Raw genomic sequence first — 27,091 nt, 5'->3', positions numbered from 1 at the left:
AAAATAAAATACAAGATATGATAGATGCTGGTGAAATTGAGTTCGATCCTCCAGAAACTCCAAATGTCATCACTGCACCTATGCCAAAGCATGACAAAACTGTTAACGCTATCCTGGACACTGTTTACATCTATGATGTGAACGAATTATCAACTCCACTCTGCGAAGTCAAAGGAAAGCTAATCCGAGCTGGTTACTTTCCAGGGTGTGACCCCGACTGCTTTTACTGCTCCTGCCTGCCCAATGGTTGTGAAAATCTGAGGATGGGAATTCAAAAATGGATGGATCGCCGTATCATTATGTTTGAGAGGCTCCCTTCTATGGACGTGATGTGCGAAGTCTTTGCAAACGGGATGAGAATAGAGGATGCCTCAGTAATCTCCAGCTTACCATTCAAAATCTCTGCCAAGGCTCCATTCAAAATTTCTGCTACACTCAAAGTGGCATCAGTAGTCATTGCTAGTCCAACTCCATTTCCATACTCCTCAGACAAAGCTGTCCCATGGGGATACAACGCTAATGTTTACGTTCATGGAGTTAAGCAGAGTACCTCGACTGAAGAGACCACAAAGTTAACTACTCCAACTGTGGGTAATATTGTGGGTACCAGCAAGATCACGAGAAGTGGAAGAATCTTTTCACCAGAAATTTCTCCAAATGTTGCTGCTGGTCCAGTCCGAGTCCCAGTTCCTAATCAAAATGTCAACGCTCGAGGCAAAGAGCCACAAGTTGAACAAATTCAAACCCCGGTGGAGATCACCGCTGAGGATCCATCAAAGCAAGAAATGGAGGAAATATTGAAAATCATCTGCAAAAGTGATTACAATATTGTTGAGCAACTGGGGCACACCGCTTCAAAAATCTCAATGCTATCTCTGCTAAAATATTCAGAAGCTCATGCCAAAGCTCTGATGAAGTTCCTGAAAGCGGCGCATGTGCCTCAAGAGATCTCAGTCGACCAATTTGAGAATTGTGTTGCCAATCTAACCGTGAGCAATGGTCTCGGTTTCTCCGATGTGGATCTAACCCCTGCTGGAAAAAATCACAACAAAGCCTTACATATCTCCATTGAATGTAATGGCACCACTCTATCTCATGTGCTAGTAGATAATGGTTCTTCTTTGAACGTGTTACCGAAAACAGTACTAGAAAAGCTTGACTTCGAAGGAATTGTGTTACAACCAAGTGATGTTGTGGTAAGAGCCTTTGACGGGTCAAGCAGAACGGTATACGGAAAAGTGAATCTCCCAATCAGAGTGGGTTCTCAAATCTTCGATTCTATCTTTTACGTAATGGAAATTCACCCAGCCTACTCCTGTTTACTTGGACGCCCTTGGATACATGGGGCAAACGCTGTAACTTCTACCCTGCATCAGAAGTTAAAATATCCAGTAAAAGGAAAGATTGTCACAGTCTATGGCGAAGAGGAATATGTGGTTAGTCACCTAAGCAATTCCAAATATGTTGAGTTGGAGGACGAATTCATCGAAACTCCATGCCAATCATTTGAGGTGGTCTCTCCAGATGTCTCTACCACCAAGCATATTCCTGCTACTCCAACTACAACTATGGCTTCTCTCAAAGATGCCAAAGCCATGATTGAACAGGGTGATTGCACAGTATGAGGACAGCTTCCCGATATACCTTACAAATCTGACAAGCTAGGTCTGGGCTATGATAGTGAAAATCAAAAGAATGATCAAAGTCCTCGTTCTGGAGGATTAATGTCACACTTCGTCAGCCAAGAAGTAAACGCTATTGAAGATGAAGGAGTGTTCATGAACCATATCCTTCAGCCATATCCAGATGAGATTCCACCCATTTCCATGGGAATGTGGGATGCTGTGGGAGAACCAAACGGCGGGTATAATTATCAGTATGCCTCACCTCAGAATTCTTATGTTGCTATGGAAGACATTACCCCGACTGGATGGGGTGATCAAATTGGAAATGACGAAAGTTTCACAAGTCCTGCCACTGAGCAATATCAAAATCCACCCAAAGAAGTATGGGACACGCTAGGAGAACCCAGCGGCAAATATGACTATATGGTGAAATATTCCGCTCCTCCGAGCTCACAAATTGCCATGGAGGACATTGTCCCAACTGGATGGGATGAACATTACGATGACAATTTCGCTTTCGAAGAAGCCAGGGAAATACCAAATAATGAGGGTTGTTTTCTGTCAGCATACACTCCTCATCAGGATGCACAAGTCTCTATTCAAAACATCATCCCGACTGCATGGGACGGCCTTATCGAGCATCTCGCTCAGCCAACAGAGATATCTCAGCCTGGGCTCTCGTATCCAGCAGAGTATATCCCTTATCCCGAAGGACCACCGGCTCATTTTCCCACTAATGAAATCAATGCTGTGGAAGATGAAAAAGACAACTACAACTGGAACAGCTGGGTACCCCCTGCTCACAACAGTGGATTGAACAACTGGAAAGCTGAGGATGGGATCTCCTTTGACCAGGAGTAAATGCCATTTCCTGTTCTCTTTGTGTATATTGTGCAAAGATAAAAATGGTTCCTGAACAATCGAATCATGAGCTTGAAAGCCGTGTGCCTTAGCACACCGGTCCTTCTATAAAGGCTCATCATATCATGATCATGTGCATTCAATAAAATCATGGGACGCTTGCATATTTAAATTTTGTGATCCTTTTTCCTTCTTTCTTTGCTTTCTAATAGCTATGTTTTTTCTTCACACACACTCACATAACTAACTTGCAGATTCACATACACTCTGGATCCAGTCAACAACGATTCTGCTATTGCCCGTCATGACTTTGAAAGTCCGATCTACCAAACTGAGGACGAAAGTGAGGAAGATTGTGAAGTGCCAAGAGAACTTGCAAGGCTGCTAGAACAAGAAGACAAGGCCATACAGCCTCACGAAGAGCCAATTGAGGTCGTCAACTTGGGCAGCAACGAAGAAAAGAAAGAAGTCAAAATAGGGGCTGATTTAGAACACAGCGTCAAGCAAAGACTGATTCAAATGCTGCGAGACTACGTCGAGATATTCGCCTGGTCCTATGAGGATATGCCAGACCTTGACACGGACATCGTAGTTCATCGCCTGCCAATCAAAGAAGGTAGCATTCCAGTCAAACAGAAACTACGAAGGAGTAGGCCTGATATGTCAAAAAAGATCAAAGACGAGGTTGAAAAACAGTTCAATGCCGGATTCCTAAAAGTTGTAAGTTATCCTCCTTGGATAGCTAACATCGTCCCTGTACCTAAAAAAGACGGGAAAGTCAGAATGTGCGTGGACTACAGAGATCTGAACCGGGCAAGCCCCAAAGATGATTTCCCTTTACCACACATCGATGTACTGGTTGACAATACCGCACAATGCAAGGTATTCTCCTTTATGGACGGATTCTCAGGGTACAATCAAATCAAGATGGCACCCGAAGACATGGAAAAAACAACCTTCACAACACCCTGGGGAATCTTTTGTTACAAAGTAATGCCCTTTGGTCTGAAAAACGCAGGAGCAACCTATCAACGTGCAATGGTAGCGCTATTTCATGATATGATTCATCAAGAAATAGAGGTGTATGTCGATGACATGATTGCAAAATCCAACACCGAGGAAGAACATCTGGGTCATTTACACAAGTTGTTTGACAGACTCAAGAAATACAAGTTGCGACTGAACCCAAATAAGTGTACCTTTGGAGTAAGATCCGGCAAACTCTTAGGTTTCATTGTCAGCAGCAAAGGTATTGAGGTTGATCCCGCCAAGGTTAAAGCCATTCAAGAAATGCCTATACCTCGTACCGAGAAACAAGTCAGAGGATTCTTGGGACGTCTAAATTACATCGCCCGATTTATTGCCCACATGACTACTACTTGTGTGCCGATCTTCAAACTGTTGAAGAAAGATCAAGTGGAAAGGTGGAATGACAAATGCCAGTTAGCCTTTGACAAAATCAAAGAATATCTCCAAAAACCTCCAATCTTGTTGCCACCTGTGGAAGGCAGACCTCTGATAATGTACCTAACTGTGTTAGAAGACTCAATGGGGTGTGTACTAGGACAACATGATGAATCCGGCCGAAAGGAGCACGCAATCTACTATCTTAGCAAAAAGTTTACCGATTGTGAAACAAGATACTCACTACTCGAAAAAACTTGTTGTGCCTTAGCTTGGGCAGCTCGCCGGCTAAGACAGTACATGCTAAATCACACCACTTTCCTAATTTCCAAGATGGATCCCATCAAATACGTGTTCGAAAAGCCTGCTCTCTCTGGAAGAATAGCGAGATGGCAAATGATCTTAACAGAATATGACATTCAATACACTTCACAAAAAGCAATCAAAGGAAGTGTGGTAGCTGATCATCTGGCTCATCAAGCAGTAGATGATTATCAAGCATTGAACTTTGACTTCCCAGACGAAGACATTATGCTAGTCAATGACTACAAACAATCAGGACCAGAAGAAGGACCCGAGCCAGGATCCCGGTGGACTATGGTTTTTGACGGAGCTTCTAATGCACTTGGCAATGGCATCGGAGCTGTGATCATTTCCCCCGCAGGAAGTTACACACCGTTCACTGCCAGATTATGCTTCAATTGCACTAACAATATAACCGAATACGAAGCATGTATTCTGGGTCTTAAAGCTGCAATCGATCTAAGAATCAAATTCCTGGAAGTCTACGGAGACTCAGCCTTGGTAATCTACCAAGTCAAAGGGGAATGGGACACAAAGCACCCAAGTCTAATTCCTTACAAAGAATATGTGCTGAGTTTGATTCCTTACTTCGAAGAAATCACTTTCGAACACATCCCACGCGAGGAAAATCAACTAGCTGATGCTTTAGTTACCATGTCATCCATGTTCAAAGTCAGGTGGGACAACGAGCGCCTATGATCACCATTTACAGGCAAGATGAACCATCCTATTGCAATGAGATCAATACCGAAGGAACTGAGGAAAAACCATGGTTCCATGAAGTAAAAAGATATCTCGAAGCTCAGGAGTACCCTGAAGGGGCATCCATTAACGACAGAAAGTTTCTAAGGAGATTTGCTGCCAAATTCTTCCTAAGCAATGGAACCCTATACAAACGCAACCATGACTCGACTTTACTTCGCTGTGTAAACAAGAAGGAAGCAGAACAAATCATGGAAGAAATACACAATGGTACCTTCGGTACTCATTCCAGTGGACATACAATGGCTAAAAAGATCCTGAGAGCAGGTTATTACTGGTCTACCATGGAAACAGACTGCCATCATCACTCCCGAACATGTCACAAATGCCAGATATACGCTGACAAAGTACATGTACCTCCAGTTCCATTAAGCGTCCTGACGGCTCCTTGGCCTTTTGCAATGTGGGGTATTGATATGATTGGAGAAATCAAACCTACTGCCTCCAACGGACATCGCTTTATCCTGGTCGCTATTGACTACTTCACAAAGTGGGTAGAAGCAGCTTCATTTGCTTCTGTTACCAAGAATGTGGTGGCCCGGTTCATCAAATACAATCTCATTTGTCGGTACGGCATCCCTGAACGGATTATCACGGACAATGGCACAAATCTAAACAACAGAATGATTACTGAACTTTGCACACAGTTCAAGATCAAACATCATAATTCTTCTCCATATCGACCAAAGATGAACGGCGCGGTGGAAGCTGCCAACAAGAACATCAAGAAAATCATACAAAAAATGACAGTAACCTACAAAGACTGGCATGAGATGTTGCCTTTTGCCCTTCATGGTTATCGCACATCTGCGCGTACTTCAACAGGGGAAACTCCATTCTCCTTAGTCTATGGTATGGAGGCAGTTCTTCCAATTGAAATTCAGATTCCTTCCCTAAGGATTATGAAAGAAGCCAATCTAGACGAAGACGATTGGATTCAAACACGGTTGGACCAGATAAACTTGATTGATGAGAAAAGGCTCGCAGCTATTTGTCATGGTCAGCTATACCAAAAGCGTATGATCAAAGCCTTCAACAAAAAAGTCAAAAGTCAAGCATACCAAACTGGTGGCTTGGTTGTCAAACGCATCATCTTACCACAAGGTGATCCCAGAGGCAAATGGACTTCCACCTACGAGGGACCATTCATAATCAAGGAAATATTCTCCGGCGGTGCCATGTTGCTTACCACCATGGATGGCGAGGATTTCCCACACCCTGTGAATGCTGACATAGTCAAAAAATACTTCTCTTAAAAAGAAAAAAAAACAGCTCGCTAAGTTGAAAACCTGAAAGGGCAACTTAGGCAAAAAAATGAGCGTCTCGGTGGATTGAAAACCCGAAAGGGCGGTCCAGGCAAAAGTTAGAGACTAAACAAATACTATCCCGATAGGCTGAAAACCTGAAAAGGCAGCCTAGGCAAAAGTTAGGGAATGAAGCATACAACTGTGTTCCGTTCAGCTGCCTACTCACCATCAAGATTCAACACCTCAAAGACGCCGATCAGTCCAATCACTTTCTTCCAACAAGTGAGGGATGAGATGCTCGAAGACAGATTGGCAATAGCAGAGTTGAAACTTGACTGGATCGTTTTCACATAGCTATTTATCTTCATAAATATTTTCCAAAACTTTCTGACAGTTTCCTACTTCTAGGATTGTTGTCTCCCTGTGCTAACCAGCCTATCATGGCTCTTTTTCAAAAATCAATGCAGCTTAGGCTCAAAAATCACTATTTTCACTTTTTCTGTTTTAAATACGTAAGCGTCCCAATGATAATTTTGAATGAACATGTGCATTTGAATATGATTGATGTTTACCAGGAAAAACAGGAATAGCATTCAGGAAATGTCCCAATTATCTGGACATCATCCCATCAGAAGAAAATCCCCAAGAGAAACGCATTTCTCAGCAAATTCCTCAAAAAGATTTTCTCTTCAAAAGAAGTCTTATCCCCCAGCAGGGTTTGTTCCAAGATTACTATCTTCAGAAGGTGTGATCCCCGCACCCGGACTTGGTCAGATAGTGCATCGGAGGATTATGCATATTCCTCATTCCCATTTGAAAGGGCATCAGAGCTTCCAGCTACCTTTCATTCTCAAGAGATATTCAAAGATCCTTCAACAGAGTACCAGGGTTCTCAAAGAATTTCCCCAGCCAAGGGTACTCAAACAAGACAAAAGATCATCAACGATCACAATACATTCATGTCCAGATGACTAGTGGGAATTTATTTTTCCAACTAGAAGCTCGACATCTCACATTCATACATCACATATTCATATTCATACATCATACATCATACATCATACATCATACATCATACATCATGCATCATGCGCATATTCATACACAACATCACATGCATATTTCTCCGGGAATATCTCACATTTACATGCATCATAAACATTGCATATCACTAACTTGATTTTTCAGGTAGACGGATATCTTCAACAAAGATGTTCTCAATCACATGCAGTGTTCACCTGAATTCCATGAACAGTTCTCTCAGATATAATCAAGCCGAAGATTCATTCTGATCACTTACCAACTCAAAAAACAGACATTGCAGATCTAAAGCGATACCTCAGACGGTTCCAGAACGATCTAGCATCACAGATCAAAGCGATACCTCAGACGGTTCTAGAACGATCTAGCATTGCAGATCTAAAGCGATACCTCAGACGGTTCCAAAACGATCTAGCATTGCAGATCTAAAGTTGATACCTCAGACGGTTCCAAAACGATCTAACATTACAGATCTAAAGTTGATACCTCAGACGGTTCCAAAACGATCTAACATTACAGTTCAAAGCGATACCTCAGACGGTTCCAGAACGATCTAGCATTGCAGATCTAAAGTTGATACCTCAGACGGTTCCAAAACGATCTAACATTACAGATCTAAAGTTGATACCTCAGACGGTTCCAAAACGATCTAACATTACAGTTCAAAGCGATACCTCAGACGGTTCCAGAACGATCTAGCATTGCAGATCTAAAGCGATACCTCAGACGGTTCCAAAACGATCTAACATTGCAGATCTAAAGCGATACCTCACACGGTTCCAGAATGATCTAGCATTGCAGATCTAAAGCGATACCTCAGACGGTTCCAAAACGATCTAACATCAAAGATCTAAAGCTGATACCTCAGACGGTTCCACAATGATCAACTTTCAAAATCTAAACCGGAAAGACTTTGGACAAGTTCCGTAACGATTATCTTCCAAGACTTAAAGCGGTAACCTTGGACGGTTCCGAAACAGTCAACACAAAGACTTTCAAATCCTTCATCAAGATATAATCAATGGATTCATTCTGATGAACAAACCCTCAACCCATTTACCAGGTGGCATCTGAAAGCCCATCTCAGGTAATATTCCAATCTGCCAACAACATTTCGCAGACGACATTCAAATGCAACTTCCAACATCTCTTCTGATCAAGGTAAGTGCAAATTTTCAGGGCATCTAAATATTCAATCATCTTCTACCTTCAGATTTCAGACAATCTCTTCAGGTTTAAGAAGATTGAATAGGGGCAACTGTTATACCCCAAAATTTGCCCGCATCTATTTTTCAAGAAAACTCCAATCTGAAAATTAAAAGTCTCATATAATCATGGATTTTTATTTCAACAAAGATCCTGATATATGAAATACTTAGTTTTTAGAATTTTTCTTATACAGTAATTTGGCTTGCAGTTGAATTTATTCTTACGCAAACGCCAAATACTGTTTATTACTTCACACATGCTATTTATTTATTTACAGATAAATAGTACTGACACAATTGGTACAAAGTTAAATCTTTTTGCAGGCGCAGAATCAGGAAACTCAGACTGTACTGGTAACAAGTAGATTATTATTATCTTTTGTTTCCCACTAATTTTTGTACTATATTCCATTATTTTCAAAAATCTTTTCAAATCTCTTTTTCAAAAATCAAATCTCTCTTTTTCCCAACACTATCTCCACTTTCTTTCAAATCTTACTTCCACTCAAATTTTCCTTTTGTACGGAATCACATCATTCCCCAACGTCTCTATCCTTCTTTCCATTCTATAAATACCTCTCATTTTTTCCATAAAATCTCACATCAAATTCTAACTCATCTTTCAAATTCCTACCTCATATCTATTTTCTCTTCTTCCCTGACAAAAATGGCAAAGTGGATAGAGACACTGTTTCTTACAGTCATCACCATTGCTACGGTGATCATGACTTTCTTCTGCCTACATAGTCCTGAAGAGTGTGGACCTGCAATGGTTGCACTCCCAATCATCTACATGTTATTGTTCATAGCATGGGTCATTAACCGTCATTCCTGAAATTTGCAGTATTTCTTATTTCTTAAATGTACCGTTTATTCGTCGTACTGTTCAATATAGTATGTAATATTTGTACTGTCAGTATTAAATGTTGTACTATTTGTCATAATATTGCTTAATTACTAAGATAATATTTTGTGTGTTTTCTGCCAGTCAAATATTCCTATTTCTGTGCATTAAATGATTTTCAGGGTTATTATCGGTAATTTTGCCCGCATACCGTATTTATTATGTCTGTGTTTTTAACAAGTCATGTAAATAACTTTCATTTTTCACATAAAACATAAAACAAAAACAACAAAAAAGAAAATTAACTTTGACTGTTGATTTTTCACTCTAACTGCTACATCAATACCTGGACAGTCAGTTGACAGCCAAACTGCTGGCAGTACAATTCTCAGTGTTTTGTACCATCAATCAAATCAATCTTTCACAATTCAAAATTCCAAGGTTTTTGTTCTAGAAGTCTTCTGAATATCACGCGATTAGCAGAAACTCAGCACTGCACAAAAATCAGGTACGCTTAACTGTCTCCTACACAAACAGTCCCTAATCAGGGTTTTTCTTGTTTTTACAGGAGCAACAAGTTTTTGAGAGCTCAAATGGATTTCATACACATCCATATATCTCAAAGTACCATCATACAAATTTTCAAACTTCAATTCACTCAGACGCACCGTCAGCAGCTCAAACAGTCAACAGACGACCCGTTTGACCAAAAAAGTCAACAGACAGACAAAAATGAAATTTTTTGTCAAAGTCCATATTTTGTCAAAGGATTCATCATTTGATCATTGGATGATCATAATTCATCAAGGAAAGATCAAAAATCAACAAAACCCTAAGATTCAAAATTAGGGTTTTTGCCTGAAAAGTCAACTCAACTTTGACTGATCATAACTCTCTCATCCTTCATCCAAAAAATTTAAACCAAAGCTTGTTTTGAAGGAAATTCAATTATCTTTCAAATTCCATTGATCCCATGGTCATTGGATTCACCATTTGAAAAATATGATCAAAGACATTACAGGTCATTTTCAAAGTCAACAAAAAGACACTTTTTTCAAAAGGACACACAAGGAGCTTCAAAAATCATTTTGACATGAGACCAAAGACATTGGTTAGAGGACTCTTTGAGGTTTCCAAAAAGTGCAAGATCTCATTCATATGACAAAAATTGAAGGATTTACACCTTGTTGAAGTTGGCTAAATTTTGGGAAAATACATGAAACCAACATTGCTCAAAAATGTATTTTTTCCAAATGGGGCCAAGTTTTCAGCATTCAAACATCATTTCCATGATGTTATGGGCCTCCCACGACCAAGACTAAGCCCACACCTTTTTTATCCATTTTTGGCATGATTTTATCTTATTTTAAGATTAAAATTAAAAGGAAAATGGATGGATAAATGGTAGCGTAACTTCCAAGCATGACTCATCAAGGAATCTCCATTTTTCTGCAGCCAAATGAAGTACAAGGCAAGTGCATTGAAGGAGAGCAAGACTTGGTCAAGTTTTCAAAGATTTTTAATATTTAAAAATCAAGCTTTCAACAAAGCAATCAATGCTCTTAGCTTCACTTCCAAGCAGCCCTTGGCCTATAAAAGAAGTGGAATACATCAACAACAAAGACACCCACGAAATATAGCAAGAGTATAGCAAGAAAACTCATCAAATTTCTCAAAATTTCCATACACTTTGTAATTTTCAAATTCAATATTCCAATCAATATCAATACAAAACAATCATTCCAATCATCTTCTAAGATCATATAAAGTAAGAATAAACTCTTTGTGTGGTCCCATGAGAGTCGTAACACATGCATAGTGTTCTTCATATTCATACATGATCAATTTTCATTTTCCTATATTTAATCAACCTCAATGTAAACTAATCATTCTAATGTGTTCATGAGGTCCTATAGGGCAGGTATGGGCTTTAACATGTTGGTTTCCACGTGAAAATTGCTCAAAACCATTGATGAATGTTCATGCATGTTCAAACTTTAATCTCTTCGAATCCATAGTTACAGTGCTCAAATAGCAAAACTAACACCACCATCGTGTTCAGGAGGTGATTTTAAGTCGATCTGGGTCCCTTTTGTTTTTGTTCATGGCTGTTTTGTGTAGGTTTTCAAAAGCATGGAAATTTGAAGCAAAATCCGCAGGTAATGCTGCAGCTAAATCCGCAGCTAAATCCATAGGTAAAAGGTTGAAGAAGATGAATAGTAAGTTGGAAACATTGACCAGCACGCGTGGCACTTCTGGTACTTCTCATTCGCCGGTCAACAAGTCTCACTATCCACATGTGCATGGTGGGGCCCAACTGACTTGTTGAAAGTCTTGGTGATCCCACGTGATCACTCCCACGCATGTGTACCATGTGCCCACGCATCTGGGCCATAGATTTCCATTAATTCTTCATCTAACGCACCAAAATACACTCCCTATGCCATAGACCCTCAGATCAATCACACAGGATAACTGCTCCTTTTTATTTTCTATTTTTATTTTTAATTTCTTTGTTAAATTAATTAAAAATAGTTTTAAAAATCCAAAAAATACACAAAAAATATTTTTAGACTTCTAAAATAATATATTATTTTCTGAAATAAAAATATTTTATTTTTCTTCAAAATTTCAATATTTTGCATAATTAATTAGTATATATTTATATATTTGCATTTTAATTATTCTAACCAATCAAAAAATCATAAAAAAATTGTTCTTTGTGTTAAATATTGTTTATATATTATAAACTAATTTTGTACATATTTTGAATAATTTTATCTTTCAGTTTTAATTATTTGTATAATTATTTGCATAATTATGTTTTAATTAACTTAAATCAATTTCAAATTAATTTCAAAAATTCCAAAAAAATTAGTTTTGTTTTAAAATTAATTAACAAATATTTTGTACATATTTTAAACTTAATTTCTAGGTTTAAATCTATTTTCATCTTTTTTCTTCATTTTAATTTAATTAATTATGCATTAATTATAATTAAAATAAATCATAAAAAATCCAAAAACATGCCCTTTTATTTTTCTTGCAATTTAAATTCCTAGATAAATGTATAGGATGTCAAATTCATGTAAATAGGCTAGTTTACATTTCCTGCACAATCGATGTAATAGCGTAGATTTACTTTTCGCACTTTACATTTCCGCATTTTAATTTCCAGCAAATATAAACTGCGTGTATGTCAAAGATAAAATTGAACCGTTAGATCACTAACTTCAAAGATAAAATATCTGAATTCAAACACAATCACACTTGCACCTCTTAAGGTAATCCCTTCTCATTCTTTTCAAAATCAAAGTCAAAATTCCACTGTTTTGAGTACAAAATCGAACCTTGCGTTTGTATCCGGTGAAAGGATAGATTTTTAAAGGAAATAGGATAAAGACCTTACAACTCAGGGTAGACCTCCTAGTTTGCTTGCTCAAATCAAAACAAACAAAATTCTCATACACTGTTGTTTTTCAAAATAAAACTTTCAAAAAAAGACAATACTTTGTATACATCCAAACACGGATTATTACAAAGTTAACGTTCTTTTCAAAACATCTTTCGAAAGATAAACAAGCATTTTGTATACATCCACACACGGATCATTACAAAATTCAATTTACAAAGGTATTTGAAACCACATATGAGCAATTTCAGAGCAATTGAAAAGTGATCGAAAAACAAGTGAGCTAAGCAAACTTAAGAGCCCATGGATAACCATGGATACAAAGGGTGCTAACACCTTCCCTTTGTATAACCTACCCCCTTACCCAGAATTTCTTAAAGGTCTTTTTTCTGTTTCTTTTATAAACCTTTCCTTAATTGGATAAAATAAAAGGTCGGTGGCGACTCTGTGAATTTTCAAAAATGCGAAAGCATTAAGCGATAAAAAAGAGTCAGTTCACGTATCTCTACAGAACAGAGGTATGGCCCGGAATTAAAAAACGGAGGTCCACACGTTGCCTTTAATAGCTTTCAACGTTCCTTTTCTCAGTCAGCGTAGCCTGCCAGCTAGTACTTGCTTCTGATCTAATGTTTGTGTAAACAACGTTTGAATATCATCAGAGTCAAACAGCTTGGTGCAGAGCATCTTCTTGTCTTCTGACCTTGAAGTGCTTCTGAGCGTGATACCATGAGAACTTCAGTGTTTCTGCTTCTGATCTCAAGTCCTTCTGATGCTTCCATAGACCATGTTCTGATTCTGCTTGACCATCTTCTGATGTCTTGCCAGACCATGTTCTGATGTTGCATACTGAACCTTCTGAGTCAGTGCTTCTTGCGCTGATTTTGTGCATACTCTTTGTATAATTCCTGAAATGGAGATTGCATAGTATTAGAGTACCACATTATCTCATACAAAATTCATATACATTGTTATCATCAAAACTAAGAATATTGATCAGAACAAATCTTGTTCTAACAATCTCCCCCTTTTTGATGATGACAAAAACATACATAAATGATATGAATTTGCAATCAGAATATCAGACGGCTAAAGACAATTACACAGCTATAGCATAAGCATATAAACATAGTGTGTGAATATGTCTCCCCCTGAGATTAAGAATCTCCCCCTGAAATAAATAATCTCCCCCTGAAATAACTACTGGAAGAAATTTGTAAATAAAGGACTTCCTTGAGTATTTTCCTTTTCAGTTGAGACGATCACATATGCTTAGATCTTCAGAACATTCATAGCTTCTGATTCTTGCTTCCACAGGACAGCTTCAGAGCTTGAATTTCTTTTTGAGTCATTGCATGCTAGATTGTATCAGAACATTGTTGAATGTACCGGAGCATCATCAGAGCATCTCTACATCCTGAAATGTTACAGAACAAACTAAACGACAACAGTCAGAGCATGAATGAATCAGAACATAAAATATGTATCAGAACATATAATATGTATCAGAGCAAACACAATAATGTTTCAGAGCATATTTTAGAACTAAAAACATGCATTAGAACATATAAGGAATAAGAATGAGTTAGAGCATATTCTATCATCAGAATATCAGAACATTCTTCCTTCTTGCTTCTGATCTTGAAGCTTCATAGCACTCAGCTTGCTTCAATTTCCATGAGCTTGTTTCCATATTGAATTGCTTTTTCTCATGTATTTGCTTCTCATGTTGAGCTTTTAGAATTTCTTCAATCCTGCAAAACACTCAAAGACATAGATCTTGCAAGTTCTGTTAGAAATGTGGAGACTTTCTCCCAGCAACTGATAAAATAAATCAGATCATTTATCACATTTTTCTCCCCCTTTTTTGTCATAACATCAAAAAACAAAAAAGATTCAGATGAAAAACAAACAATATGAGAGAAGAAAAGATAATTTTCATTGATAGGCAAAGGAGAATTATCACAAAATAGAAGGAAGATGCATAGAAGACAGATGCAAGAAACAAAGACTAAGACGACCCTAGCTTAGACATAATCATGGCCAGCATGTCATGAATCCCAACATTGCTCTCAGTCTGTCTCTCCATGAAAGTGCGGAACTCAGCATTTGTAGTATCTTGCGCGTCCATGCGAGAAGCTAGGTCAGCTTGGTTCTTCTGAATAACCTCTAGAGTCTTCACCAGAAGAGAAGGTTCACCAGAAGAAGCTTCACAACTTCTGTCCAGAGGGACAGCATTCTGAACTGCAGCTTCCATAGTCAGATCATCACCTTGATTTTCCTCAACAGGAATAGTCCCAGCAGGATGATCTTCAGCATCAGCTTCTTCCATAGAAGCATCTCCTTCATATTCTGCAGCAGGAAGATCAGAATCTCCATTCTCAAGAGCCTGAAGAATGGCAGCAAGATTCCTTGGTGCAGAAGGACCTTCAACTTCTGGTGGGTCAACAACTTCTGGAATGACCAAATTGGGGTCTTCCTCAGAAGGGTTTTCCCTCAAAAAGCCAAACAAGGACTTGAAGTCTCCAGTCAGAACTGGATACTTAGGTCTCCAGACCACAATATCCCTGCAAGGATTGTCCAGCAGCTCATCAACAAACATCTTCTCCTCAAGAATTCTCCTGTTTCTGATGGGATGATAATAGACACCATTATCAACTTCAAGAAGATATCCAGCATAACCAGGAGCAGCAGCCACTAGTCTCTTCTGAACAGCCATAGCTCCCACCTGAAAATCTTGGCGAAAGCTTCTCCAGAGGTTTCTAGTAGAAACATCATCAAGATCATTGAAGAATGCATCTTTCAAGAGATCCAGCCTACTGATAACTTCATTTCTGAACAGCTCCAGGTAAATATGAGGTTCAGGTTCAGGAGGGTTGAAGGTGAATTTGTAGTCAGGGTAGAGAAGGCTGTATGGGTTTGATTTTCTGGTAGGAAAGGGATGGCATAGAGAAGGTGGAAGTGCTGTGGTTGAAGAAGATGGAATATCTATGGAGATGGTTGAAGAGGATGGTATATTAGAGGGAAGAGTTGATGAGGATGGGATTTCAGAAGGAGTTGGGGGACAGATGTTTAGTGGAGTGGGGTTTAAAACAGGTGTAGAAAGAGATGGTTGAGGAGGATTTGGAATGGTGAAGGTGTTTTGAGGTTCAGAAGGAGGAGGTTGGATAGAAGATTGAGATTCAGAAGGAGGTGGTTGATATACTTGCCTGGAGAAATTACCCGTTCTTATTGCTTGAAAAGAATCTACTTTAAGAGGGTCATACGTAACTTTCTGCTTCTTAGCTTCCTTGGCAGCTTCTTCTACAGCCTTTCTCTTCAGCCTTGCTTCTTGCTTCTTCTTATCCTTCTTCTGAAGGTCAACTAGAGAAGGAAGCACTCTTCCACGAATCCATGCAGGATCAACAGAAGATTGAGTTCTAACAGAAGCTTCCAAGTAATGCTTAACGGCCTTGTGAAGTTCTGCTTGGAACAATGTAGCAAAGCCTTCAACTGGAGTTCTTCTAGACAGAATATCTGTGGGGATCACAGGAGCAGAAGTTATCTCCCTGATAAGTTGCAATCTTAACAAATCAACACCATTGATGACAAGGCCATGAATCATTCCAAAGAACCTGGACGTTCCAATAGTCCTTAGAGAGTCCATTAAATCACTTTCTATCAGAATATCTGAGATCATTCTGGCGAAAGGAATAATATATCTGGGAAGGTGAGGGTACTTCTCACGTTCTTCATCTCTTGATTCTTCAATAGACAACTTCAGATTCTGAAAAAGAATGTTGGAGATGTTGATTTCAATTCTTCTTCCAATGCAGAAGAGAGTGTATTTGTGATCAGGACTGATGTAAGAGGAGGAGAACAATTGCCTTCTGTGATGGAGAGAACCCAGAATAATTTCAGCCCAAACTTGATAGAACGCCCTCAATGTACCAGTTTTATGAGATTCAATACCAGTAGCAAATGATATTTGTTTTTCAACCTGTAGCCAACTAACTCTACCATGAAGAGGACCAGTGCATCCTTCTTCATCATCCAAGTTGTACAGTTTCCTGATCAGTTTCTCAGTTATCACAACTTCATGCCCTAACACGAAGGAGATGATAGCAGTTGGAGTAACGGTTGCATGAGCCCAGAAGTCTTTCACAAGAGTCGGATAAATTGGTCCAACCAATCTACCAAGATAGTTTGACCAGCCTTGTGCTAAGATCCTTGCATCAGGTAGGAAACCATTTGCTTTCAGATTTTCAAAGTCAACATAAGACTCACAAAGAACTTCCATCTCTTCAGTAGGAATGGAGCAAGTTTTCAACGGAGCATACCCACGCTTGCTAAAAACCAGATGAGTGGAAGAAACTTCTGTTGGGCTTGAATAACTTGATGAAGGATTCATGGTGAGATGCTTAGTTACAGACACAAGCTAGGGTTTATTCGATGAATGCAGAAAGAGAGGGACGAATGAAGAGAGAGAGCGAAAAAGATGAAATGAAGATGAAGCGGGGTATTTAAAAGATTGAATAAAGGAAAATAAAAAATACAATATGTTTTAAGTGAAATGATTACAAAAAAAAAATGACATCAATTTGCATTTAATGAGATATGACGTTAGGAGAGATAAAGTGACAAAATGAAATGATTTGCACAGTTACCTAGGGTGGCGTCTCCTCAACTGCACGCATGCTTTTCCAGAAATAGTAAACACGTGTTCATTTTTTGGAAAACTGGTGACAACTGTTTTACTTTAAAAGAGATTCTGAATCAACTTAGATAATGAAACGTTAGTAATAACAGAATCAGAACTTCTAATTGATCATTATCAGAACTTCTTTTATACACATACTCCCAACACATTTCAGAATTTAACCATACATAAGATCTTCTCATCTTCTCATTCTAGGCATAAATGCATAGACTTAGCAAACTCCTTTCCAAGTGAAGCATTAGATGTTCCAAAAATAATATCATCAACATAAATTTGACAAATTAAAATGTCCTTCTTAGATGTTTTACAGAAGAGAGTCGCATCCACTTGTCCTCTAGTGAAACCATTGTCCAGAAGGAAGGAACTTAATCTTTCGTACCAAGCTCTAGGAGCTTGCTTCAATCCATACAATGACTTCTTAAGTTTGAAAACATGTTCTGGAGACTTAGAGTCTTCAAAACCAGGAGGTTGGTGGACATAGATTTCCTCATCTATATAGCCATTTAAGAAGGCACTCTTAACATCCATCTGATATAGAGTGATGTTATGTTGAGTGGCAAAAGAAATTAATAAGCGAATAGATTCTAACCTGGCCACTGGTGCAAAGGTTTCTGTATAGTCAATTCCTTCTTGTTGACTATAACCCTGAGCCACCAGTCTGGCTTTGTTTCTTACCACTTCTCCCTTCTCACTAAGCTTGTTTCTGAAAACCCACTTTGTACCAATGATGTTGAATCCTTTTGGTCTAGGAACCAAATCCCATACATCATTCCTTGTAAACTGATTTAGTTCTTCTTGCATGGCAATTATCCAGTCTGGATCTTCTAGAGCTTGATCAACAGAAGTTGGCTCGATCAAAGAAACAAGACCTAATTGACATTCTGCATTGTTCTTAAGGAATGCTCTGGTTCTGATAGGATCATCTTTCTTTCCAAGGATCACATCTTCTGAGTAAGCTGAGGTGAGTCTAGAAGATCTTCTGACTGTTGGCTCTTCAGAAATTCTGAGTTTCTCTAAAGATGCAGCAACTTGATCTTCTGATTCTTTGCTTCTGAGATTTTCAGCTTCTAAAACTTTGCTTCTTGGTTCTTCAGCTTCTGATATATCAATATCTATATCTGCAAAATTCTCAAACTGCTTTGGCTTTTCAAGACCAAGCTTATCATCAAATCTGATATTGATTGATTATTCTACAACCAATGTTTCAGTATTGTATACTCTGTAGCCTTTAGAGCGTTCAGAATATCCAAGAAGGAAACATTTTTTTGCCTTAGAATCAAACTTACCAAGATGATCTTTAGTATTCAGAATGAAACAAACACATCCAAAAGGATGAAAATATGAAATGTTGGGCTTTCTGTTCTTCCACAATTCATAAGGAGTCTTATTTAGAATAGGTCTTATAGAGATTCTATTCTGAATATAACATGCAGTGTTTATTGCTTCTGCCCAGAAGTGCTTAGCCATATTGGTTTCATTGATCATGGTTCTGGCCATTTCTTGTAGAGTCCTATTCTTTTGCTCTACAACTCCATTTTGCTGTGGAGTTCTAGGGCAAGAGAAATCATGGGCAATACCATTTTCTTTGAAGAACTCCTCTGTAATACGGTGAACTGACTTTTATAATCGAAAATGTTGCGGTAAGCAAGAGTCGCCACCGACTTTTATTTTATCCAAATATCGGAAAGACTAAAAGAACAGGAAAAACCTTTTAAATAAAATAGGGTTCGGGGGGTAATTATGCAAAGGGAAGGTGTAAGGCACCCTTTGCATCCATGGTTTTCCATGGGCTCTTAACTGCTTTGCTCTTTGTTTTCAGAAATGTAGAAGAAAAGAATAGGGACTTTAGCTCGTAAATGAGCATAGCGCTTTTGAAGATTTATGAGAAAGAATATGAAAAAAAAGTTTTTTAGAGCAGGGCAAAGCAATTAAGGGCAATTACCTTATAGTTTGAAAATGAAGTTCTTTTAGCCTTTCAGGGTGAAAGGGTCTATCCTTGCCATAAGAGGGTAGGAAGCCTTTCATTTGGAGGTTGAAGGTTCGTCGCATTATCGTTCGCCATAAGACTGACCCATGCCATAGAGGGCAGGTAGTCTAAGGGAAGGATCAGAATAGCCTTTTCGTAGGCAGCCAGAGGATACCTCAGCCTTTTCGTAGGCAACTTCCGAGGGTCGAGATCATGTGTATCGAAGGCAGCATCATTAGGGACCATGATCTTAATCGAGGCAACATGGCTGAGGTATCCTCGTATTCGAGGGACTGGCTATTCTGCAAAAACACAAGGCAACAAGGCAACAGGCAACAGGCAACAGAGAGGTTACCCCAGAAGTGTGCGTGTGTGCACCAATCACGTGATCAGTATTCAGATATTTATCTTATAGTTAAGTGATTCTAGATTCAATTCAAAGTTATCACTCCCTAAAATTACTAACCACAGCAATTAATAATTAAAGCAATAACGGGAGAGGGAAATTGAAACCAGCGGAGGGAGAGGGAAATTGAAACCAGCGGAATAATAAACAATTAAGTCTAACATAAGTAATAATTAGGGTTTAGGGTTACCGACTATGCGAAGCTTTGGTGTTTGGCAAACCCTGAAAAAAGTGGGAAAATGGCAAACAGAAATAGGGTGAGTGCATTATCGGTTCGGAGGCAAACAAAGCTAACCCTAAAAAATAAAAAGATAAAGAAAATAAAATAAAATAAATAAATAAAAGGCACTTAGCTTTGAATTTGATCTGATATGGTTGGTGGTCGGAGGAAACCTCGGGGTTAACCCTGAAAATATATGGCAAAAGCAAAGGCAGAAGAGAGGTGAGTGTATACACAGTTCAAAGAGGTTTAAAGGGTAAATCCTAAAAATAAAAGGGGAACAAAATAGACTTTAAAATAAATTAATACTTAGCTTCGGCTCTTGATTGGCACGTAGTCGGAAAGCGTCTGAAAAGTCAACCCTGAAAAGGCACAAAAAAAGAAATATTCAGTGTAGGGTTAATTCTCGCAAATCCTAATTAGGATTCAAACTGAGTATACTGGTAAGTTGATTTAATTAATTATTGGTCTCGCGACCTAATTAATTAAATCGGGGTAAGAATATTAAATCGAGTATAAAAATAATTTTAGGAATTTTTTGGAATTAAAATACAATAAATATGGATTTTTAAAGAATTTTAAATAATTAAAACTATACTTTAATAATTAAATAAAATAAGATAAAAATAAATAAATATAATTTTATTATTTGTGAAAAGGAAAAAAAATGAATAAATACTAATTTCATAAAAAGAATAACATGTGTAAAAAAGAAAAGCAAGAAAAAAAACATATTCATATAAATAAATAAAAAACAAGTTATGTAATTGAAAATAAAAAAAATTGAAAAATACTTAACTTTTGATCGGATGCGGCTCACGCACGTGGCATATGGTGGATCTGCGCTCTTCAGATGCGTTGGATTGACTTGGATGATGATCTGATGGTTCTGGTGACGAAGGCACATGATAGCGCGTACGCCACAACGCATGTGATCTCTGGATTTAAAAAAAGAAGAACGCGCGCGTTTTTGTACCAATGGAGAGGCGACGCGTCATCATCTTCTTCCCTCCTCCGTCGTCTAAAGTCTGGAACGACTTTTAGTGACGGCATTTAACCGTTGCCATAGCCCTGTTCTTACGAATATAGCCAGAACAACATATAAACCTTTCGCGAGGCCATGAACGAGTTCGTCTGGACCTCGTGAATTCGCCTATGGCCTTAATTAGGCCTAAAAATACCTGTAATGAAAAGCCCTAAAAGGAAACCCTAACATCTAACAATGGTATGTTACGATATATGCGCGCAATTGAATAATCATCCACACAGAAACCATCCACACATCATAATAAACAGAATTATGCCATCAAAACATGTGTATGCATCATGAATCGAAGCAATTGAAGAAAATTAAGTTCATACTAACCGTGGCTAAATGGAGAGTTTTCTGGGAGTATTGGTGTCGTGCAATGATCCACACACCTTCAATGAACACCTAGGGACGTATTGGAACCTTTGAATCTCTCTGAATTGTCCCCTAACCTCAAAACCGAATTCAAGTTTTCTCGAGTTTTTGGAAGTTTGTTATGGTTTTTGGAGGCAAGGAATCCGTAACCCTAGCATCTGACTCTGTTATGTACTTATAGAGGAATGTTTAGGGCAACAAAATTGAATCAAATCCTCTTTAATCTTTGATTTGTATGTTATGGAGATTTGATTGAAAATTTCTCATGAATGCTTTCTATATTTGCTTAATTTCAATCCAATTTCTTCAAATATATTATTTTCACGAATTTAATTGATTATTTTGACATGAATGGTGATTGGATTTGATTCCCATATATTTTTTAATCAAATATTTGATTTTCTATAATTTATATGAATTATTTATCACCTTTATTTGATTAATAATTCATAAAAATTCAAATAAAAATCAAATAATTCGTGGACAACATGTATGGGGCCTTAGATGATTTGTGAATCAAGTTTGGATCATGAGATATTGGGCCTATTTGCAAAAAAGTTCATTTTGAATCCTTTTTCTCACATTTTTCTCTCCAAAATAGTCCAACTTTGACAAGGCCTATCTCCCTCAATTTTTGAGGTATGGAAGTGTTCTAGGACTTTTTAGAAACCTTAGAGAGTCCTCTAACCAGTGTATTTGGTCTCATATCAAAATGATTTTCCATGCTCCTTGTATGTTCTTTTGAAAAAAATTTCTTTTGGTTGACTTTCGAAACGGACCTGTAATGTTTTGGTACATATCTCTCAAATGAAGCATTTTTAGACTTGGCATGTGAGAGTCAAAGTTGTAGAGAATCAATTTTCCTTTAAGATGAGCTTTGGATGGAAAATTTTGGATGTTCCATGTGAAAGTTATGGCTGGTCAAAGTTAAGTTGACTTTTCCTATACAAAACCCTAATTTAGAAACTTTTTGATTTGTTGATTTTTTATCTTTCCCTGATGAACCATGATCAATTCTTGATCAAATGGTGAATGATACTTCAATATGAGGATCTTGACAAAAAATCAGGAGTTTTGACTTTACTTTGACCATAGTTGACTTTTAGGTTAACCTAGTCGACTGTTGACTTTTTGAACAATTGAGTGACCAATCTTTTGAGATGAGACTTGATATTTGTCATGGAGATGATGTGAGATATATTGAGCCATATGAGATGCCGTGGAGCCATTGATTCACTGTTTTTCCTTTTAACAAACCAAACCCTAGTTCTCTGATCTTTGCTTAGGAGAGTGTGTCTAGGAGCTTTAGGTATTGATTTGAATTTGAGCAAGAGAAATAGTATGGGCAAATTTTGGGGTATGACATCCTCAAAGAATCTGTTCTCAAATTCACCACCATGATCACTTCTGACCTTTATGATTTTGCACTCCTTCTCAGATTGAATCTGAGTGTAGAATTCAAAGAACACTGAATGAGACTCATCCTTGTGTTTTAAGAACTTTACCCATGTCCAGCGGCTATAATCATCTACGATGACTAATCCATATTTCTTCCCTCTAACAGATGCTGTTTTGACTGGTCCAAACAGATCAATGTGCAGAAGTTCTAACGGCCTTGAGGAAGAGACAACATTCTTAGATTTGAATGCAGGTTTGGAGAACTTGCCCTTCTGACATGCTTCACAAAGAGCATCTGATTTGTATTTTAGATTTGGGAGTCCTCTGACCAGATTTAGTTTGTTAATCTGAGAAATCTTTCTCAAACTAGCATGTCCTAATCTTCTGGGCCAGACCCATTGCTCTTCAGAAACAGACATAAGACAAGTCACCTTCTGCTTCTCAAGATCAGAAAGATCAATCTTATAAATGTTGTTCTTTCTCTTGCCTGTAAATAGGATTGAGCCATCCTTCTGACTTACAGCCTTGCAAGACTTTTGATTGAAGATTATGTCATAACCATTGTCACTTAATTGACTTATGGACAATAAGTTATGCGCTAATCCTTCTACAAGAAGTACATTAGTTATGGAAGGAGAGTTACCAATACTTATGGTTCTAGAGCCAATAATCTTGCCCTTCTGATCTCCTCCAAACTTGACTTCTCCACCAGATTTAAGCACCAGGTCTTGGAACATAGACCTTCTTCCCGTCATGTTTCGCGAGCACCCAGAGTCCAGGTACCATGACATTTTGTGCTTTGTCTTCTTTGCTGCTAAGGATATCTGCAACAGAAATTATCTTCTCCTTAGGTACCCACAGTTTCTTGGGTCCTTTCTTGTTAGTTTTCCTCAAGTTCTGATTGAACTTGGGTTTAACATGATAAGTAACAGGAGGAACAGCATGATATTCTTTAGGTTTGGCAGCATGATATTTTTTAGGTTGTGTCACTTGCTTCTTGGTGTGTGTAGTGTTAAAGCTTTTGGCATGTGAAGTGAGCCTAATATCATGTGAGTGGCCATATTTGAACTGATCATACAATGGCTTGTATGTGATTTTCAAATCATCAACAGGTTCAAATTTGTGTGAGGTATCACCCTCATAGCCAAAACCAAACCTTTTGTTTCCAGAAACACCATATATCATAGAAGCAAGATGACTTCTGCCAATACTTCTAGATAGGAACTTTCTTAAACTCGAGTCATATTCTTTCAGAATATGATTGAGACTAGGAATGGATTTTTCTGATTCAGAAGGAGATCCAATATCTTTGGATAATTTTAAAACTTTTTCCTTCAGTTCAGAATTTTCCACTTCCAACTTCTTAGTTTCAAATTCAAATTGCTTTTTCAGCTTTTTGTATTTGATACTAAGATGAGCCTTGAGTTCCAGAAGTTCAGTTAAACTGGAAACTAACTCTTCTCTAGATAGTTCAGAAAATACCTCTTCAGAATCTGATTCTGATGTAGATTCTGATCCATCATCCACTGTGGCCATTAGTGCAAGGTTTGCCTGCTCACTTTTAGTGTCTGATTCTGATTCTGATTCAGAATCATCCCATGTTGCCATAAGACCCTTCTTCTTATGAAAATTCTTCTTGGGATTCTCCTTCTGAAGTTTTGGACATTCATTCTTGAAGTGTCCAGGCTCATTGCACTCATAGCAGATGACCTTCTTCTTGTCAGATCTTCTGCCTCCAGAAGATTCTCCTCTTTCAGGCTTCCTTGAACTTCTGAAGCTCTTGAACTTCCTTTGCTTGCTCTTCCAGAGATGGTTTACCCTTCTGGAGATCATGGATAGTTCATCTTCTTCTTCTGATTCTGATTCTTTAGAATCTACTTCTTCAGCCTGAAAAGCGTTAGTGCATTTTTTATAATTAGATTTTAATGCAATAGACTTACCTTTCTTCTGAGGCTCATTTGCATCCAGCTCTATCTCATGGCTTCTCAAGGCACTGATTAGCTCTTCCAAAGAGACTTCATTTAGATTCTTTGCTATCTTGAATGCAGTCACCATTGGACCCCATCTTCTGGGCAAGCTTCTGATGATCTTCTTTACATGATCAGCCTTGATGTAGCCTTTGTCCAGAACTCTTAATCCAGCAGTTAGCGTTTGAAATCTTGAGAACATCTTCTCAATATTTTCATCATCCTCCATCTTGAAGGCTTCATATTTCTGGATTAGGGCAAGAGCTTTGGTCTCCTTGACTTGAGCATTTCCTTTATGGGTCATTTTCAATGACTCATATATATCATAGGCAGTTTCCTTGTTAGATATCTTCTCATACTCAGCATGAGAGATAGCATTCAGCAAAACATTCCTACATTTATGATGATTTTTGAAAAGCTTCTTTTGATCATCATTCATTTCTTGTCTTGTAAGCCTTACGCTAGTAGCTTTCACTGGATGTTTGTAACCATCCATCAGAAGATCCCATAAGTCACCATCTAGACCAAGGAAGTAATTTTAAATTTATCTTTCCAGTATTCAAAGTTTTCACCATCAAATACTGGTGGTCTAGTATAACCATTGTTACCATTTCCATTGTATTGCTCAGCTGAGCCAGATGTAGATGTATGTGATGGATCTTCACCAGCCATCTTGTACTGAAGCATTTTTCTCTTCCTGAATCTTTTCTAAACACGGTTAAGTGCTTGCACCTTAGAACCGGCGCTCTGATGCCAATTGAAGGATAGAAAAACACTTAGAAAGGGGGGTTTGAATAAGTGTAACTTTAAAACTTGTAAGATAAAAACAATTTGCACAATGATTTTTATCCTGGTTCGTTGTTAACTAAACTACTCCAGTCCACCCCCTTGGAGTGATTTACCTCACCTGAGGATTTAATCCACTAATCACACGATATTACAATGGTTTTCCACTTAGACAACTTCTAAGTCTTCTAGAGTATACTGATCACAACCTGATCACTCTAGGAACAATCTGCTTAGATACCCTCTAAGACTTTCTAGAGTATACTGATCAACAACCTGATCACTCTAGTTCTTACAACTTAATGTAAACAAATTCTTTTAAGAGTTACAATGCTTCTAATAAAGCTATTATCACAACTGTGATTTTCTCTTAAGTTTAAGCTTAATCTCACTAAGATATTACAACAGCAATGTAGTGAGGTTGAAGATGAAGTTTGAGAGCTTTTGATTTGAACAGCGTTTGTGCAAGTTTGTTCAGAGTTCGTAACCTTGCTTCTCATCAGAACTTCATATATATAGGCGTTTGAGAAGATGACTGTTGGGATCATTTAATGCTTTGCGTATTCCGTACAGCATTGCATTTAATGTTTCACTCTTTTGTCAACTACCTCGAGCCTTGCTTTCGTTGTGTCTACTGACGTTGCCTTTAATAGCTTTCAACGTTCCTTTTGTCAGTCAGTGTAGCCTGCCAGCTAGTACTTGCTTCTGATCTGATGTTTGTGTAAACAACGTTTGAATATCATCAGAGTCAAACAGCTTAGTGCAGAGCATCTTCTTGTCTTCTGACCTTGAAGTGCTTCTGAGCGTGATACCATGAGAAATTCAGTGTTTCTGCTTCTGATCTCAAGTCCTTCTGATGCTTCCATAGACCATGTTCTGATTCTGCTTGACCATCTTCTGATGTCTTGCCAGACCATGTTCTGATGTTGCATACTGAACCTTCTGAGTCAGTGCTTCTTGCGCTGATTTTGTGCATACTCTTTGTATAATTCCTGAAATGGAGATTGCATAGTATTAGAGTACCACATTATCTCATACAAAATTCATATACATTATTATCATCAAAACTAAGAATATTGATCAGAACAAATCTTGTTCTAACAAGTCGAACCTACTCCCTTCCATTTGAAAGTCCAACGCCTAACCACTAAGCTAAGTGGTTTGTTTTCTTTGATAAATACTTTGAATGATATTAATAACATACTGCATTTCTATTTACAATTCCAATAGTATATATATATATATATATATATATATATATATATATATATATATATATATATATATATTTACATTAAAAGCAATACTGCATGGTATTATTTACTGAATGGTATTATTTAAAATTCCAATACTGCATGGTAATATATACTGAAATAATACTGAATGATATTATTTACAATTCCAATATTGCATCTAGTATATATATATATATATATATATATATATATATATATATATATATATATATATATATATATATATATATATATATATATTATTTTTATTTACAATTACAATTCCAATACTATATACTAATTAA

Source organism: Vicia villosa, linkage group LG4 (assembly GCF_029867415.1).
Source record: "Vicia villosa cultivar HV-30 ecotype Madison, WI linkage group LG4, Vvil1.0, whole genome shotgun sequence".
Classification (NCBI taxonomy): Eukaryota; Viridiplantae; Streptophyta; class Magnoliopsida; order Fabales; family Fabaceae; genus Vicia; species Vicia villosa.
The sequence above is the reverse complement of the archived record's forward strand: the minus strand, read 5'-3'. Positions refer to the sequence as shown.